Source organism: Callospermophilus lateralis, chromosome 2 (assembly GCF_048772815.1).
Source record: "Callospermophilus lateralis isolate mCalLat2 chromosome 2, mCalLat2.hap1, whole genome shotgun sequence".
NCBI classification, from domain to species: Eukaryota; Metazoa; Chordata; class Mammalia; order Rodentia; family Sciuridae; genus Callospermophilus; species Callospermophilus lateralis.
In genome coordinates this window covers 37,434,157-37,453,555 of record NC_135306.1, presented here as the reverse complement: position 1 = coordinate 37,453,555, position 19,399 = coordinate 37,434,157, and the positions used below count along the sequence as shown (strand labels likewise).

The window sequence follows — 19,399 nt, the reverse complement described above, 5'->3', positions numbered from 1 at the left end:
CCACCCAGAATATTCAAATATAAGCAGTCATGGCTTTACCTTGGGGAATGTGAGAATAAATTTGTTCCTTTGCTTCTCTTCTATGGCAAAGATAAAACTGCAGGAAATCTTTCAACAGGTAGTAAGATTCAGGACTAACTGTTTAAGGTTAATGGCTTTCTATTCCCCCCCAAAATGCCTTGCTCTTGAAAGCCATAGGGCTCTGCAGAACTTAAGTGAGAAGATATGAGTCAGGTGTGTCAGGTCCAAGCTGGGGATGCCTAGCAGGGACAAGATTTTTAGATTTTTCTTTTCCTTTTTGAACTGGGGATCAGACACAGGGGAGCTTTAACTCTGAGTTACATCCCCAGTACTTTTATTTTGAGACAGGGTCTTGCTAAGTTGCTGAGCGCCTAAGTTGCTGAGGCTTGCCTTGAACTTGTGATCCTCCTACTTCAGTCTCTGAGTTGCTGGGATTATAGGTGTGTGCCATCACACCCAGACATTTGTCTATTTTTTAGACTAACAAATTCCTAGAAGTGAAATTGACAAGGAAATTAATGGGCATGCAGGCATTGTGTTGTCTTCCAGAGAGATTGTGACAATCTATACTCTTACCAACTCCATGTGTGTGGGGGTAGTTGGGTTTTATTTGGGGGTAGGGTACCAGGGACTGAACTCAGGGGCCCTCAACCACTGAGTCACATCCTCAGCCCTATTTTGTATTTTATTTAGAGACAGGGTCTCACTGAGTTGCTTGTGCCCCACTTTTGCTGAGGCTGGCTTTAAATTTGTGATCCTTCTGCCTCAGCCTCCTGAGCCACTGGGATTACAGGCATGCTCCATCATGCCTGGCTGGGCACTCATTTTTAAAGTCAAAAAGAACTGAATTAGTTTCAAGGGCAGCTTGAAAGTTTCCTTTGTCAAATTACCTTTGCTAACACTCCTTTCCTTTCACGGGTGTAATATTGTTTACTTTGCAAAGATAGTGTTAGAATGACATGGAATAATATATGTGAAATGCTTTATAGCATGTATAGTGTTTATTTGTATGTTGCTCTCTCCTTATTTATAATATCGTTACCATCTAAAGTGTTCATCAACCCCAATTTCCTTTTCTCACACACACACACACACACACACACACACACACAAGAATATCTTGGAATTCTGACTAACTTGAACTTTGCTAATCAACAAGAGTATTACTCTCTTACTGAGCTTGAGTCTGAGCCTCCCAGGAAAGCCTTGAAGCCAATTTCCACAGCTCTATCTTTCATGACTAAATCACAAAGAGACAAACACTCCTATCTTCCTCCAAATTAACTTTATTATTTTTTTTAAAGAGAGAGTGAGAGAGGAGAGAGAGAGAGAGAATTTTTAATATTTATTTTTTAGTTATCGGCGGATACAACATCTTTGTTTGTATGTGGTGCTGAGGATCGAACCCGGGCCGCACGCATGCCAGGCGAGCGTGCTACCGCTTGAGCCACATCCCCAGCCCCCAAATTAACTTTAGCAGGATCTTAATCAGGGAATACCTACTCCCCAGGACACTGCAATTAGGCCATTTTAATAGTTGGCCCTTTTTTCAGTAAAACATGACACTATATTACAACCCACTCCCTATGTCCTCCTACAGCCTAACAAAAGCAGAATCTAGAGCATGGTTTCTTGAGGCTTTACCAACAGTACTGATTTACAGTTGAAATTTACCAAGGCCCAGTGACAACTCTCTGAGATGCCAAAAGAGGGCAGTGTAGTGTCATGGTTAAAAGCTGGGCTTTGATGTCACATAACTGGGCTTGAAATGGCTTTGCCACTTAGCTGTGTGTCCCTGGATCTCTCTTTTCCTCTCTATAGATTAAGGGATAGCTCCTTTACAGAGTTGCAAGGATTAAATAAAATGTTGTGTGTCTGATAGCAATAAGTGCTCACAAACAGCAGGACACACCCCTGGAGGAAGCTTGGTTGAATATGACAGTCAGAATTATATAGGATTACCAAGTAAAGGAAATAAGACTGAATTCATTCAAGTCATACATTCACTCAACAGGTATATAATGAATGTCTATAAAAAAATAAAATAAAGATATTGTGTTCATCTACAACTAAAACCATTTAAAAAAAAAATACCTTGTAAGTCATCTGAAGAATATGAGTGGAAGTTGTTGAAATGTGAGGGGCTACACTGAGCATCCCTGCTACTGGCAACATTTTCCTCTGGTATCTCTTCTCATTGTATGAAAGGAATTGGGCTTCAGATAATTTCTGCGGTGACTGTCCAGAAGAGGAAAGCAAAGTAATATGGAACAGGTCCTTCTAGAAACAGAATGTGGCACTCTGGATTCTTGCTGCCCAAAGAAGAGCTAGACATGAGGAATGTGGGTTGGGTATCTAAGACTGTGAGGCTCTCATTAGAAATCCTATGTAGTTGGGCCTCCAAATCTGTGGGTTCCACATGAGTGAAGTCAATTAATTTAAGATTGAGAATATTCAGGAAAAAAGTTGAGTCTACACTGAACATGTAGAAACATTTTTTTCCTTGTACTTACTCCCTAATAATATAACAATTACTTTTTACATGGCCATTTATATTGTGTTAGGGATTATAAATAATCTAGAGATGATTTAAAATACATAGGAGGATGTGCATGTGTCATATGCAAATACTAAGCCATTTTATAAAGGAACTTGAGTATGCATGGATTTTGGTATTGGCAGAAGTCCTGGAACCAATTCTCCATGGATACTAAAGATGACTATACTTGGTGATTGTTACTCCAGAGTTCCTAATGTTTTCTGGCTGCTGCATAGCAGTCCCCAGCCAGCCTCCACTTCTCCAACTTCCTGATTCAATAGAGACTCTATTGCACTGGACATAGTGACCAAAGGACTAACAGGTATTAGGCTAGGTAATGGAGGTACAGAACTTTTGTGGACAGGGGCAGGGCCTGGGCATAGGGGCAGGGCCTGGGCTTGGGTACAGGTTTGTAAGAAGCAGCTCCCAACTTTCATGTGCTTCCCAGTTAGCTGGCTTACAGGGCTTACAGGGATGAATGTGCTGTATTTGTCAGGGGTGCACACAGCACATAGGCTCTACAGTGTCACCTCTGTGAGGAGAAGGAACTAGGAGTGGAGAGCCTGGGGCAGCATAGGAATGCCAAAATACCAGAAGGTAATAATTGTGTTCCAGCTCTCAAAGCTCCCCCCCCACACACCCCGCACCGGGTACCAGGGATTGAATTCATGGGCACTCAACCACTGAGCCACATTCCCAGCCCTATTTTGTACTTTATTTAGAGACAGAGTCTCACTGAGTTGCTTAGTGCCTTGCCATTTCTGGGGCTGGCTTTGAACTCACAATCCTTCTGCCTTAGTTTCCTGAGCTGCTAGGATTATAGGCATGCACACTGTGCCCAGCTCTCATAGGTTTTTTAACTTGGCAGGGAAAAGAAAAGGACCTAATAGTGCTAGAGCTGCCCACCCTATTCTTTCTCCCAACTTCTATCAGCCTACATCCCAGCTAAACAGGAAACCAGGCTTGGGTCTCTGCCAATGCCCAGGCTGGGGCAGGAAGCTCAGGAAACAAGTGAGAAAGACCCTCCTCAGCACAGACGTCTACTCAGAAATCCCTGGAAAGGTAAAAGCAACCCAAGCCTGCTAAACTCTTTCCCACAGGAGAGAAGACAAGAGCTATTTCTACTTCTGGGGTCAAGCATATCCCCAGAAGGATTCACAGAGAGCAGACCTAGAACTTCATGAGGGGAAATAATGCTGTCTCAGTCAGAATAGAAAAGTTAGCGCCCTCCCCTAAGGGAAGTCCAGGTTATCAGTGAAGCAGGGAAGTATATGAGACCTAAAGATATCCTAGTGTCATCTTGTGTTGATAAAGAAGGAAATGATGGTGCAGAATAAGGGCAGAGGTGGAAAAAAGTAGACCTAAAGGAGAGAGGGCCAAAGACCAACTGATACTGATGGGGATGAAGGCAGAAAACTAAAAGGGGTTCTTTGTTGTACAAATGTGAAGGAAACTCTAATGAAATAATGGGCTGCACAGTAATGACAATCAAGGGTTGTTAAAAACACTAGGTAAAAGGCTGAAGGGGGAATTCTGTAATGGATTTGCAATCAGGCAAATTACACCACTAATCAATTTGAAATCACAAAAAATAGGACATGTCATGTGTCTCCTCATGGAAATGAAGATCACACCTCAGAAGGCAAGCTGGAAAGTAAATGGCACACCTCAAGCATTCTTCACAAAAAGTCAGATCTGAATCTGATCAAACCTTGACATCTAACTAATTTGCAGAAATAGAGGAATCAGAAGAATAGGATAAGAAACACCACAGGGATGCAATCAACAAAACCCAGAATGTGGGAGACTTTACAGAGCAAAGGACTGATTTTTAAAAACAAATCAATTGTAAGAAAAAGTAGGAGGAACTATAGATTAAAAACATGTAAGCTTGGTGTGATGGCACATGCCTGTAATACCAGTGACTTGAAGATTGCAAGTTCAAGGCCAGTCTCAGCAATTTAGTGAGACTGTGCAACTTGGAAAGACCCTGTCTCAAAATTTAAAAAAAAAAAAAAATGGACTGAAGATTTTGTTCAGTGGTAAATCACCCCTTAGTCCCTAGTACTAAAGAAAAAAAAAATTTTTTTAAAGAGACATGAACCAAATGTAATATGTAGGCCAGATTCAAACAAACTAAAAATTTTATGTTAAGGAATTACTGGTTTTAGGTGTGATAATGGTATTATGGTTATGTTAAACATGAATTTTTTAGAGAAACATACCATGATCGTATAGTTGAATAATTGTTCAGAATAATCCAGTGGGTAGGGTATGGGGGAGGCAAGATTAGTCTGGTGTCAATAACTGTTGAAGTTGAGTGATGTACACTAGTAGGTTCATTTTAACTTTTTCCTCTGCTCTGTGTATGTTTGAAATTTTCCATGACAATATGTTAAAAAAAATGGAAGAAAATAAGCAGACTGGAACTGCCTCCTTCTTTAGTCCATTGATGACAGGACTGGGAATGGGGAGGAACAGCAATGTAGACCTTTTTGAATCTTTCTTGAGTTCTGAGAGCTGAACTTTGGGAACTAAAATAGAAGCAGGATACTATTACCTACCATCAACAGTGGGCTCTCCAGGAAGGTTCCACTGTGCCAATAGCACTCTGCCACAGGCATGGCGTGTAGGGGCAAGGGCAGGGCCTCAGCTATACTCCAGAGCTCCCCCTGCCCAGATCCACTCAGTGAAATCCTCTCTGGGAATAGATGGGAACACAGAGCACTTCCATCTCTAGCCTGATCTCACCATAGCCTTGTAAAGGAAGCTGAGGACTCTTCTTGTTTGGTGAAAAGAATAAACCATCTCCTTACCCTTTCCCACAAAAGTTCTCTTGGGAACCACTGATGGAAAAAGGAAATCACCAACCCTTTCATCACCATCAACCCTAGACCAGAAATGATAGAGTAATTTGCAGTTCATTTTCACATGTATGATCTTATTTATTTTACAAATAGCCCGAAAGAGGTTAGGAGACAAGCCAAAGGTCAACAAATTGGTAGCTAGAGTGTACCCAGCTGACTTCCCACCACTGCTGGGCTCAGCTCCTGCCTTGAGGCATGTGTCCTTCACTAACTCATCCTGGTCTTCCCATCCACTAAAGGATACTCAAACTGATTTCTCTTGAGGAAGCTTCTGGGAGATTGTCCTTCTATTGCATCTCAGACCCTGGCAAATGAAGGATGTGAAATGAAAGGGTCCATGAAGAAGCCTACCAGCTTCCCCTGACTTTTATAGGTTCTCGCTCTTCTTCCCCAAGCCATTAGCCACCACTACTTACCCATGTCATTATCCTCACTTGTCCTTTCTCTGAGTCTATGTTTTCCTTTAAGCCAGGGATGGAAACATCAGGTCAACTGAGAGCAGACAGGACTTTCTGGAAAATCTTCAGGGAATAGCTTTAGGATTCACAGGAAGCCCAGTGAAGGCCCCTCTCATCAGATGCTGCAATCTGTACACCAATGTGGCTAGTGGTTTTCCCCTTAGGAGCAGGCCTGCTCTCACACAGAATGGCCTGTAGCATTTGGTTTTTGTGGTAAGCAGAATGTGAGCCTCATGCCTGACATACTAAGAATAGGACATCCAGGCTGGCATTCTTCCCGCCCTCCTCCAAGATCTCTAGATACTTTTTCCACCTCTAGGAAGATGCGTGCAAGTCATACAGTGTTGGGAGATTCAGGTAGGAGCTCTTCATCAGCAGAGCTGTTTTTGATCATTAAATATTAAAGATCACAAATCTATTATTAGCCCTATGACAAAGCTGGCAGTAGTTATAAGCTCTGCTACCAATGAAAGAAGGGCTACATTGGTCCTCCTATGTCCCTCACTTCTAAAAACTTACCTAACGCTGCAAAGAGAGGATGGAGAAAGACCAATTTAGAAGGAACTCAAATTGTACAACTCAGCTGGGAGCCCCTGACCCACTGGGGAGCAAGAAGTAAGTTATTCCTTGTCAGAGCATTCAAGGTCCTTCTCATCCTGTGGTCTAAATTTAAACATCACTTTCTCATAGGAGCCTTACCTGACATCCCTAATCTACTGTAGGAGGAAAATTATTTTCTCTTATTCTACCTTGTTCTTGTCTTTTCTACCACTTGTCATAGTTTGTAATTTTATTTGTGTGCTTATTTGTTTATTTGTTTTTTCTCTACCACTGGATTGCCAGGTCATAAAAGCAGGGAACATGTTCACTTTTTTCATTATTTTATTTCCTATGTCTGGTACAATGTCTTTCATGCAACAGATGCTCAAAAGATGTTTTTTGAATAAATAATGAATTCCCCAACCATATATTCCTCTGAATCTCCCACAGTTTCCCAGCATGTAACTTCTACTTTACTCACTAATTCTGACCTACTCATTTCTCTCCATGTCTCTACTATTCCCTCCTTAGAATTACCACGCAATCTCTTCTCTACTCTTACTCATCCTTAAAGGAAACAGAGCAAGTTTCTTCTTTGCTAAGTTGTAAGTTCTGAGAATAGAAGCTATATGCCAACGAGATCAAATGGGAGTTGGGGAACAAGACTCATAATACAACATATCAAAGTGGCACCCTAAATCAGAATATCATGTATCAAGTTATATACCAGAGGTTATAAAAGCTTTGGGATTGGTTGAGAGCATAAAAGAATAGCTGGAGAAGCTTCCTAGAAAAGGAGGGTTCACAATGATCTCTGAGAGTGGAATAGTTAGAGAAGGAGATGGGAGAGAAATCTTAAGAGGAGAAAAGGTCTGAGGATACCAATAGATGAGAAGAGGTGAAGGGCTTGGTCGGATCTTTAAGAAAGTAATTTCATGAATAGCTGTGAGGACAAAGGCCTAGTGTAGATGGCTTAAAGACCAGTGAAGTTTAAGCTTGATGTATAAGAGTTTAAGTAAGTCCCAGGTTGTGAAGAAAATATCCTGAGCCTGGGAGCCAGGGTACCTGTATTCTAGTCTAGACAATGCCAACCTTCAGCAGAGTAATGGCCAAGACTATTTACCTTTCTGGGGCTGTCATTGCTTATCTGTAACATGAGAAAAAATTATTTTCCTAATTTAGTTCACAAGGTGGTTCACGTGCTCTGGAAACATCTTTTCATCTCTCTTATAAAGGAATTTAAGATAGGGTTAAAACCATTGCGCTTTACACAAAGATGATGCAGTAGGACCAATAGGACAGGTAAAATAGAGAACTTGCATCTCATTGAAGGAAAGAGAAGGATGCATGAAAAAAATGGTATTTTTGTAATAGGTCTTGGAACATAAGAAAGTTGGTATTATAGAAATTAGGACAGCATTCCTCATGCTAGTTCCACAGTGGAGTGTGTATGTGTGTGTGTTTGTGTGTGCTGGTAATTGGACCTAGGGCCTTAGGCATGCTAGGCAAGTATTCTACCACTGAGCTATATCCCAAGCCCTTACAGTGGATTTTTAAAAACATCGTTATATTGCACATACACAGAGCCTTGTTTACTGTTCAAATACTATTCTTTGCTCCTATTTTCAAAAGAGCATGGCATTTTACAAGGAACAGTGTGTTTTACAGGTGTCCTCCGGTGCACTTTAAGAATTGCTACCCCAGGGAATGGGGTAGCAGATAGGATAACATTCACACTTTTCACCCACTGGCCCTGGTTCCTCTCTGTGCAGCCATAAGTAACACAAAGTCTAATTTCTTTTTCTTTCCTAAGCCCAGTTCTTTAGGCATTTGAAAATCTTACAATGCTTCCTCTGAGACTATTTATTCACAGGCTGAACTGCCTCAGTTCTTCCAATTGTTCTCACACGATGTGGTTTTGACTCCTTTCATTATTCAGTCACTCCCTCTCTTGAGTGATATCAGCAGAGAATGCAGAGCTTCAGATAGTGCTGACCAGTAAAGAAGAGAGCAGACTAGGATCATCATCACCTCCTAGGACCTGACCTCTATACTTTTAATAATGAAGTCCAACAGTACACTAATTTCCCTGGTGGCTGTTATGTAGTAGTCTTTCCCCCTCCTTCACTCCTGTGGTATTGGGGATTGGACTCAGGGATGCTTTAACCACTGAGCTAGATCACCAGAATCCCCCACACCTTTATTTTTTAAAATTTAATTTAAGTTTTATTTTTGTAGTACAGGGGATTGAATCCAGGGTTTCATACATGCCAGGGAAGTGCTCTACCACCAAGCCACATCCTCAGCCCCCTTTTTATTTTGAGACAAGGTCTCACTAAGTTGCCTAGACTGGCATTGAACTTGTGATCCTCAGATCCTGAATAGCTAGGATTACAGGCATGCACCTCTAAACCAAGCTAATAGTCTTGTATAAAGCCTTCCATTCACTGAAACACTAGCTATTCAATCATACAGACTCATTTAGATTCTATTTAAACTTTACCTTGCTGAATTCAGGTAGCTTTTTTTGTTTTAATCTCCGCTATTTTTCTTAGAATAAGAGTTGTAAGTAGGGGGCTGGGGATATAGTTCAGTTGATAGAGTGCTTGTCTTTCATGCACAAGGCCCTGGGTTCAATCCTCAGCACCACCGGAAAAAAAAAAAAAAAAAAAGAGCTGTAAGTATTTAAACACCATCTCACTAACCCCAGTAGACCATTACTTGTATTGCCAGTCTGCCTAGCTTGAGATGTGATTCCAGGTTTTTACCTTTGATTTTACACTGCTAATGCAAAGAGCTACCCTATTTAAAATATGTTTTAAGTTCAATTTAACAATAGGTACAGCCATTATCATGAAATCTCAACTGACCATAATGGAAGTATAATATCAATATTATGGGGTACGGGCAGCCCTATAGTAATCTGTGCTGGTCAGATCACAAAAAGGGATCTATGTCTAGTATCAGGGATGAGAAACTTCAAAGTATCCACTGAGGTAGCTAGGGTTACTAGGGATTTGAAAATCATTCTCCAGGGAAATCATGGAAAGAAAAAACAGGGTCTACTTAGCCTGGGGGTTGGGAGAGATTGTTGAGGTTTTATGCCAAATGGTAGGGACTGGCATCTGCAGTAACTGCTGGCTTAAGTGACACTTCTTGTGGGCCTATTTCTTCTTGGCCTTTGGTCAAGGGCTTACAGCTTCATTTTAAGCATAGCCAACCATTCATATGATATTCATGAGATCTCTTCCTGAATCTGCCTATTTAGAAGAGTCAAAGGTTACTCCTTCTCACCTGACCCATCTATTTTCAAAGGATTATTAACTTTATATTAATCTATTCTTCAAAAACCAGTGCTGAAGATCAGGTTAGGAAGGTCAATTTTTCTCTATTAATTTCTTTTTTTTTTTTAAAGATAGAGAGAGAGGGGGAGAGAGAGAGAGAGAGACTTTTTTAATATTTATTTTTTTTAGTTTTCGGCGGGCACAACATCTTTGTTTGTATGTGGTGCTGAGGATCGAACCCGGGCTGCATGCATGCCAGGCGAGCGCGCTACCGCTTGAGCCACATCCCCAGCCCATCTATTAATTTCTTTAAGAGCCCTATCATAAGAATCAAACCTCTCAGTGAAAACAGAATGCTGAGCTGGCTAACATCCCCCAGAGTCTTCCTTTCCTGTGTTCTTTACCCAAGATAACTATGATGATTCAGGGCTGCCAGGATGGCAACCAGAACACCAAAACTGCTGTTCTTCCTGCTGAAGATCATGGCAGACATGGAAAATCAACCATATCACTATTTCTCATGAAACCAGGACTCTGCTTCAGAATCCTTCTTAATACAATGCTCTGGATAGCTACTACTAACTAATAGGCATTGGTATAGGGGATGAAACTCCTTATAATTTATGCTTTATGTCACCTATGGAGGGCATAAAATGAGTATGTAGGAATGCCCCTTAAGCTTGTTGTGAACAGTGAGGATATTTATTGATACTGCAGGTGAAATATTCCCTTAAGTCAGGAATCCATTTTTCATTTTAAATCCTCATTGAGCTGGGATTCTTCCTGACAAGATATTTGGAATATAATTTTTATCTGTTGCCTGTGAGAACACAAAGGACAGGGACAACCCATAGGTATTAAAAAAAAAAAATCAAAAAAACCTAAAGCATGAGTTAACCATGTCAGGATTAAAAGTAAAGTTCAACATGGCTAAAGTATACAGTATACAGTATATAAATTACATCTTTTTTTTTTTTAAAGAGAGAGAGAGAGAGAGAGAGAGGGAGAGGGAGAGAGAGAGAGAGAATTTTAATATTTATTTTTTAGTTATCGTGGATACAACATCTTTGTTTGTATGTGGAGCTGAGGATTGAACCTGGGCCGCACACATGCCAGGCAAGCGCGCTACCGTTTGAGCCACATCTCCAGCCCAATAAATTACATCTTAATACAGCTGTCAAAAATAAAAAAAAGAGGGACATGAGGAAAGTAAAACTCCCTTAGAAATATCATCAGAAAATCAAGGCTCTTAGTATTTGCTTCTGTACCAAAGTTTACTAGAAACTTCCTAATTGATGGTAGTTAAGTACAGACCTTAAAACAAATCAACATCTCACTAGAGACTAGCACAGGGCAAAATGGTGTTAATTATAAAGAGGCTCTAAAGAATGGGGAAGAAAATAAATCTAGACTGGATCACAACACAGATTAATTTCTAAGCTTTTTGGTTTTCCAAAAAGTAGTCCATGAAGACACATTGATTCTATAAGAGTGAGCTGTTGTAAAAAAAAAAAAAAAAAAAAAAAAAAAAAGGTCTGTAGTTAAATAATCTTGAGAAATATTTAGTTAAACACAGTTGAAAATGTTTATTTCAGGATTTCTAAGAGCCTTTAAAATTCTAGTTGAAACTGGGAGTAGTGGTTCATGCTTGTAATCCTAGTGACTCAGGAGACTGAAGCAGGAGGATTACAAATTTGAGACCAGACTTGGCAACCTAGTGAGACCCAGTCTCAAAAATAAAATAAAAAGGGCTGGAGGTATGGTTCAGTGGTAGAGGAATTCTGGGTTCAATCCAGAGTATCATCACAAAGGAAAAGAAAAACCAAAACACTAGTTAACATTGTGGTATGATAGAATGTATAGTGTTTCCCAAAGGAATTTTCCTATGGAGACTCCCCCTACCCCATGAAGTATGCCATAGGATTAATATTCCTAACAATATACTAAGGGAAAAGTAGATCTAAGCCATGCTTATATAAGGGCTTCGTCAACTCCTTTATATGATTTATATGGAAACTATAAATCATTTTATAGCATGTACATAATTATATTTAAGTTAACTATAATATATATGGCTCTCACTCTAAAGTTTGGGTGTAGTTAATTCAGTAAATCTTAGTTAAACTAAGTTAAACTAACTTAGTTGACTAAGTGCACTTTAACTAAGATTTGGGTGTAGCTCAGTGGTAGAGTGCTTGCTTACCTACCACTTGCAAGGCCCTGAGTTCAATCCCTAGAATGAAAAAAAAAAAAATAGTGCCTTTTAGGTACTGTTTTAGATAAATAGATGAACTGGATTTTATGAGAACCAAAGTATGGTGACCAAAGTGAACAAAACCAGGCAAGGAGCCACAGCAACTGGGCTTTTGTCATTCTTATATTTCTTAGGGGTAAGAGTCATTCATGGCAGTTAGTCTCTTCTTACTTATGCACATAACCATATACCTTCATCAAAGAAACTTAATATTGACTTTCAATAATCACATCCATATGATCTTCAACTTGACATCTCAGAATGACAAAATAACAACAAACACAGGAACACATTTGTTGGAACTGGCTCCTAAGACTGTAGCATAAGGGAAAACTCCTGCAGGCATGTTTACACTCCCTCTCCTAGGCCAGACCCTCTGGACCTCCATCCTAGAGAACTTTTCCACTCCAGAGTTCCTCCCTGAAGCCCAGAAGCTCACTTGGCTGCCCCACAGCAAGGTCTTGGGTCATGTGCCAATTTCAACTACAGAGCAGAGCCAGATCCAGAGTTTTACCCAGCTCTGCCTCCTTCCTTCCTTCCTTCCTTCCTTTCTCCCACCCTGAAAGTCAAATTCCCACCAAAGTCTCCTTAGGAAACAATGACTTGGGACTGTCCCAAGCTATACCTCGATTCCTTCAGCCAGAACTTCTGGGTATTTGTCTTAGATAAGGGCTTCATCAACTCCTTTATAAGGATAAAATCCATATGGAAACTATAAATCATTTTATAGCATGTATATAATTATATTTAAGTTAACTATAATATATATGGCTCTCACTCTACAGTTTGGGTGTAGTTAATTCAGTAAATCTTAGTTAAACTAAGTTAAACTAACTTAGTTACTAAGTGCACTTTAACTAAGATTTGGGTGCAGCTCAAATTCTGATTCTCCCTTCCCATCTCCTCAGAAGCTCCCTGTACCAGTTTTCCCATGGTCTGCTGGAAGGTACAAGGCAACTAAGCCCAAGAAGTGGTTTCCATGTTCCCTTTCCACGCGTAAGTCTCCATCTTTCAAGGAGGGAAGAGGGACTCTGAAGTGAATCAGATCTAAGTAAAGAAGTCTGTTTTCCACTTCTGTTCACCCTAGGCTACAGGCAAGGACAGCAGGCAGCTGGGGCCTGGGAATGACTCAGCCTGAATCCCAGCTACCATGGAAGCACCTGTCTAGTAGAGGCTAAGGTACCTTTGAGTGATCTCACCCTAGAAGATTGCTCCTTTGGCATACTTTGTCTGGAAGGAAGTAGCACCAGTTTTTTACCCTAAGCCCTGATTTCAGGGTTGTCTTGGAAAAGGGAGATATAAGTACTTTTCTATTCTCACAGATAACGCCATAACACACACACACTCACTCACTCTCTCTCTCTCTCTCTCAAAGAAATGAATGAGAGGGCCTACAAGTAAAACCATAAGTTTGACTAGAAAGATAGTAAGAGCCCAGCCAGAAACTGCAACATAAAACACTAAAAATACAAAGGATTTTATTTTTTCCTTCATCTAAGTGCTGCTGAGAGAAAAACAAAACAAAAACCCATTCATGGCCTTGCTATCACCAATTCTCCTGTATTCAACAAAACAGAGGAAAAGTATTCATTGGTAGGTGAACACATTTCCCAGCAGCCCTTTTGAGGCTGTGGGTCAGTGCTACTTTCATGTTTAGTCTGGCCATGTCTTTTCTTTTTTCTCCCAGTACTGGGAATTGAACCCAGGGCCTTGCACTGGCTAGGCAAGTGCTCTACCACTGAGCTCCTCAGCCCCTTTTAAATGTTTGAGGTATCATCTTGATAAATTGCTGAGGCTGTCCTTGAACTTGTGATCTCCTGTCTTAGCCTCCTGGGTAGCTGAGATTACAGGCATGCGCCACCACTTCTGGCTCATCTTTAGTTTTCTACAACTCATAACCCGAACTCGTAACTCCATTGCTTCAGCAACAGAGCAAAGGAAAATAGCAGCCTTCTCTGTTACAAGCAATCTCTGAAGCTAAGAGGTCCACAGGCCTCCAAATCTCCTAAGGTTCCTTCTTCCACCCAATGTTCACACCAGAAACCTGGGAGTCATCTTTAACTCACATTCCACCTCCAAACAGGTACCATATTCTGTTATTCTGCCTTATTAACATCTGCATATCTATCCCCTATCTCTCTGATTTTGCTTTAGGGTAGAATTTATTATATCTTGCCTGGATTATTGTATACACCTCTGTATTAACTTTCCAACTTCCAGTCTCATTTTCTCCAACCCCTCATTCACCACTGGAGTGATGAACTCAAATTTGATCATGCTATTCCCTTAATTACAAACTTACTGTACATTCCAAATGTATCCTTTTTGTTTCTTCCTCCATGCCCCTTGCCTGGAATTCCTTCCCTTGCCTCATCTTGTTGTTCTGCTAAGCTTCTAGTCCTTTTCCAAGAGCCAGTTCAGCAAGGTCTCCTCTGTGAAGCCTTTTCTAACCACCTAAGGAGGACCCATCTCATTTGACTTTGGTCCTATTGGACTGGATTTTTACTTCTTTTTTAGTGCTTTCTACCCTATAGTGCCTCAATGTGTTCTAGACCTTGGATACCCCTGGAGTAAGTTTCTGTGTCATTGTGCCCTGGATAATACCTAGCAGAAAGTAGGTTCTCACTTAGCGTTTGTTGGATGAAAGACAAATGGTAAGGGGCTGAGGGCCTAGGCAAGCCTCATTTTGCAATAGAGAAAGATAGGGAAGGGTCTCTTCTTTCCAGCAACCTGACAAATACTGCTGGGCCATGAGCCATATGGACCCACTAGGAGAATCCACTCTTAAATTGAAAAGTCAACTGACTATAAGGAATAACATAAAGGTGCCCAGACCATAGAATACCTGTAGGTCAATTTTCCATAGTGGCTACTGCTGTCTTTATAATGTGCTCCCTGGCACTTTCAGAAGTTTCTATGGGCCACTTACTGCACAATCATCCTGACCATCCCCATCCCTCAGTGTCAGAAGGAATACAGCCTGAAACTCCTTGCCAAGCTCCTGTAGTAACAAGGCAGAACCTCAGCATTCTTCACTTTCTAAGGGAGTTGTCACCTTTCTTGGGAACACCTTCCATTCCATCTCCACCCTTTTCTGACTTGTATAAAAACTTTCCTATCACCATTTGAGCCCATTCATCCTTCTGGCCTCCACTGGAGAGATCTGACTTGTTTCTGTATCTTTAAATTATCTGGAACTAAGTAGAGACACAGCAAATAATCATGAACTAAACAAATGAGTTAAAGGATAATCTAGTTTCAGTAAGGCCAGACAAGCATTTCTCGCAAGAGTGCAGAGATCCAATCTGTTGCCATATGCCATTCTTTAAGTATCTTTGGCCTCTAAAAGCATCAGCAGGGTGTTGCCTGACACAATTAAGTACTTAAAGGCTCCATTTGTTTTTCTTGCAACAAATCTCTTCCTCCCAACTACAGCTGATGACAGACTTTGCGGCTATATCATCAGACTCAGCAGACAAACAGGACCAGAGAGCCTATGCCTACCACTCCTACAAACAATGACCCAAACTCATCCTAATTGCTCAAGAGAAGACAGTTAGGAGTTTCCCTAGTTCAGTGGCAGTATATGGCTCAGAGCTTACATACTAAGTCATTCCAAAGTTTCTTGAAGAGAATCTATACTCAGACATACTCAGGATTGCCTGGGAGACAGACACAGCAGGAGTGGATCCCAGGGAATAAGGTCTTCAAGAGGAGCTCTCATTTCTTTTATAAGGAGATAGGAAGAGACCCTGGGGAGCTCAAGAATAAGCCAAGGCCTGGTTCCGCTGCTGAAATGCAGCCTGACCAATTAAATAATTGGTGTGATGGGGAAAGGAGGGAAGCCACTCCTTTTAGGCAAGATCCAGCCCCAGGCAGGAGGCTCTGAGCAGCTGTGCAACAACAGGGCAGGGATCTTTTCCTCTTCCTCCCACTAGCTGAGAGCTAATGCTTAAATTAGCACCTTGGAAACACCCAGATCTCCTGGTTGCTCCTTCTTGCTCAGTTCCTGCCACTCCCCCAGGCCTCCTTCTCAAGCTGAGTTTCTCTTTCAAGTAAAAGAAGAAAAGAGGGAAAAATGATGCCTTCTCCTACAGCTCACCTTTCCAAGTAAGGAATGGCTTCTAGATTCTTCCCACTACTCTGGGGTAGAGGAGGTTTTGATGATAAGAGCCCAAATAACTGGCCTTTTGGGTTCTCAAGGTCCTGAAAGAGGCAATGATGTTGACACCAGATTGCCCTGTTTCCTTTGAGATTAAAGAGGCAGCACCCTCTTTTCCCTCAAGAGGGGCTCATTCAGAAAGTAGTGGGTTTTGTTGTTGTTTGTTTGTTTTTTTGGTTCTGGGGATTGAACTCAGTAACATTCAACCACTGAACCACATTCCCAGCCCTATTTTGTATTTTATTTAGAAACAGGGTCTCACTGAGTTGTTTAATGTCTCACCTTTGCTAAGGCTGGCTTTGAATTCATGATCGTCCTGTCTAAGCATCTTGAGCCACTGGAATTACAGGTGTGGGCCACCACTGTGCCCGGCTCAGAAAGTGAATAAGAGAAATAAACCTTCACCGAACTGTGAGCTCCAGGAGGAAAGGGCCATATCTGTGTCTGTGTTGCTGACCATTCCCTGATATCTAGTGTAGTGTTTGAAACAGGGCAGATGCTCAATAATTATTTAGTAAATCACTTGCTAAATCAATGAAACCAGGTTCTATGATATACTTTGGAAGAGAGAGTGGGAAGCTACTGTTTAAACTTCAAATGCATAATTTGTCTTCATTTTCACAAATGGAAAAGGAGACTTCCTAGAGGTCTCCATAAATAATGGTAATAAATAAAAGAGATCACAGCTAAATCCAAGCCTGGAACCCTAGTTTTATGGTCTATCTGAGTACCCCTAAAGAACCATTTTTGCTCTCTCTTCTGCATTTTACCTCTGTGATATCTTCTTGATTGCTAATGCTCCAAGTGAAGGCTCCTGTATTTTGTTGAGACCAGCAGAGTTTTGTATGGGGAAATGCATACAAGACTCTGCTGGTCTCAACAAAATACAGAAATAATCTGGGGACAGAGGTCAAGAAGCTGGGCAATGTTTATGACCTCCAAATGGGGGAGGGCTATATTGCTATTTCTATAAGACTCACTCAACCTCAATAAAATATTCTTTTGCAGACAAGGGCTACTTTAGTCTTCAAGAAAAGGGTCTGCCAATAGCTACAGTTATTCTAATAAGTACCTCCTTGCCACAAATACTTTTACTCCAGGATCACACAGCAGAAGTAGCTTACTATTAAGAACTTCAGGGGGAGGCTGGGGATGTGGCTCAAGTGATAGCGCGCTTGCCTGGCATGCGTGCCGCCCGGGTTCGATCCTCTGTACCACATACAAAGATGTCCACTGAAAAAACTAAAAAATAAATATTAAAAAAAAAATTCTCTCTCTCTCTCTCTCTTTTTTTTTTTTAAAAAGAACTTCAGGGGGCTGGGGATGTGGCACAAGTGGTAGCGCGCTCGCCTGGCATGCGTGCGGCCCGGGTTCGATCCTCAGCACCACGTACAAACAGAGATGTTGTGTCCGCCAAGTACTAAAAAAAATAGATGTTAAAAAATTCTCTCTCTCTCTCCCTCTTTCTTTAAAAAAAAAAAAAAAAGAACTTCAGGCACTAGGCAGAGTGGTACACACCTATGATCCCAGAGACTCAGGAGGCTAAGGCAAGAGGATCACAAGTTTGAGGACAGCCTCAGCAACACAGTGAGATCCTGTCTTAAAAAAAAAAAAAAAAAAAGACTGGGGATGTAACTGTGGTAAAGCACCCCTGGGTTTGATCCCTAGTACCTAAAAACAAACAAACAAACAATCAAACAGCAACAAATCTCATTCAATAACAGAGGCACAAATTACAACTGAGAAATTCTGGTGGCCTTATTCCTTCTTCTCCTTCCTTGTACAGTTACTATCTTCCTTCTCAGGAACCCCAAATGGAAGACAAGAACCAACTCATTGCTTCCTTCTCCTGATTTACTTGAACCTCCGGCTTTCATTCTCCCTCCCTTTTGTTTTTTGGTTAAAAGCTTAGAGGTGGAAGGGTAATCTAGTCTGACAAGCAAGAATGGTTGGATGGAGAACCTATCAAGGAAAAATTTCCTAAACCAATTCAAAGTTCTTCAAGTTCATGATACAAACTCCCTCCTTTTCTGGCTCCAACATAATTCACTAGTGGCATCAGGCTATGAAAATGTCCTGCACCATCTCTTTACTTTCCTTAGTTTAAAATTGTACACTTCTATAAATCTTCTCTGTTTTGGCATCTAGAACTGTCTAAGCCATCACAAAAGGGGGAAAAAGTCACTTATTTTCATTCCCATCCAGTCATTTGGTGGCCACTAATAATTCTCTCTACCATCCCCCAAAAAGGCATGGCACAAAGGTGGTCATGGGTCCCTGCCAAGGCCCACCTTGTCTATTGATAATGGGCAGTTTACTTGCCTAGGAAGCCATAAAATACATTAATCAGCCAGAGGGCTGCCTGCTCAAGGGCAGAACCTGTTCCTAGCCACCAGAGGAGGAGTCTTAGGGAGGCCCAGAGCTTCAGGACTTGGAGAGCTCAGCTCAGCTCCAGCAGAGAGCAAAGAATAGGGCACCCACATCTTCAGGTTTCTGGCTTGCCCTGCCTCCTTCTATCTCATGATGGCTTGGGCTCCAACGGGGAGAAAACCAACAAGGCCTAAGAGCTCTCTCCCTTCCCCTCTCTCTAGACCGGCTGACTAGGCCTCTGCGCTTGCTATTCGGTAGCGGGACAGAGAGGTCAGTCTGCTAGATTCCAGGGCAATGGCCATCAGGCATGGTCTCCTTTAGGCCTGGCCTTCATAAACCCGCGTCACCCGCCCCTTCAATCCCTTCGGCGCCGGCAGCGATGACATCATTCCTCCCTGACTCCGGGACCGCGAACCGACGGCAGAATCCGCTCCCAGCAAAGACTCCAAGCACGTAGGCCTAGGATGACTGGGGCTCTTGCAAACCAATGGGCACAAACCGCTTCAGCGCGGCCCCACCTTCTCTCCCATCGGTACCAGAGCGCTATCTTCAGTACCCTTGATCTCGATCTCGCCGCCGCACACTCTCCTTCCTGGTTCCGATCCCCCAGCCCGGCCTGCCTGCCCTCTTCTCAGGAAAAGAACTGATTTCCCAAGTCCTGCACCGACTCCCTGCCCCCACCAGTCCCAGACCGTGGCCCAGCGTTCCTAACCTCATCCAGCGGACTGGCGGGCAGGCCCCTCCTCTTCTAAAAGCCTAGTCCCAGTCTCTCTTAGCTTGACAGCTCCCTCCCCCTCTCTGAGCATCACAGGCCTCTAGGGCTAAGGGCCTATCCACCTTCAATCTCAGCCCCCTGGGCCTAGCGCCCGCGGTGCTTCATGACAGTTCCCTTGCTATCTTCCTC

At 42.0% G+C, this 19,399-nt stretch overlaps 1 protein-coding gene across 6 annotated transcripts in view; it reads right to left on the bottom strand.

The window, feature by feature from the left end:
* The window catches only part of Fam219a (family with sequence similarity 219 member A), a 58,773-nt gene that overhangs the window by 38,642 nt on the left and 732 nt on the right, over positions 1-19,399 (bottom strand). The gene's annotated exons all lie outside the window — the stretch shown is intronic.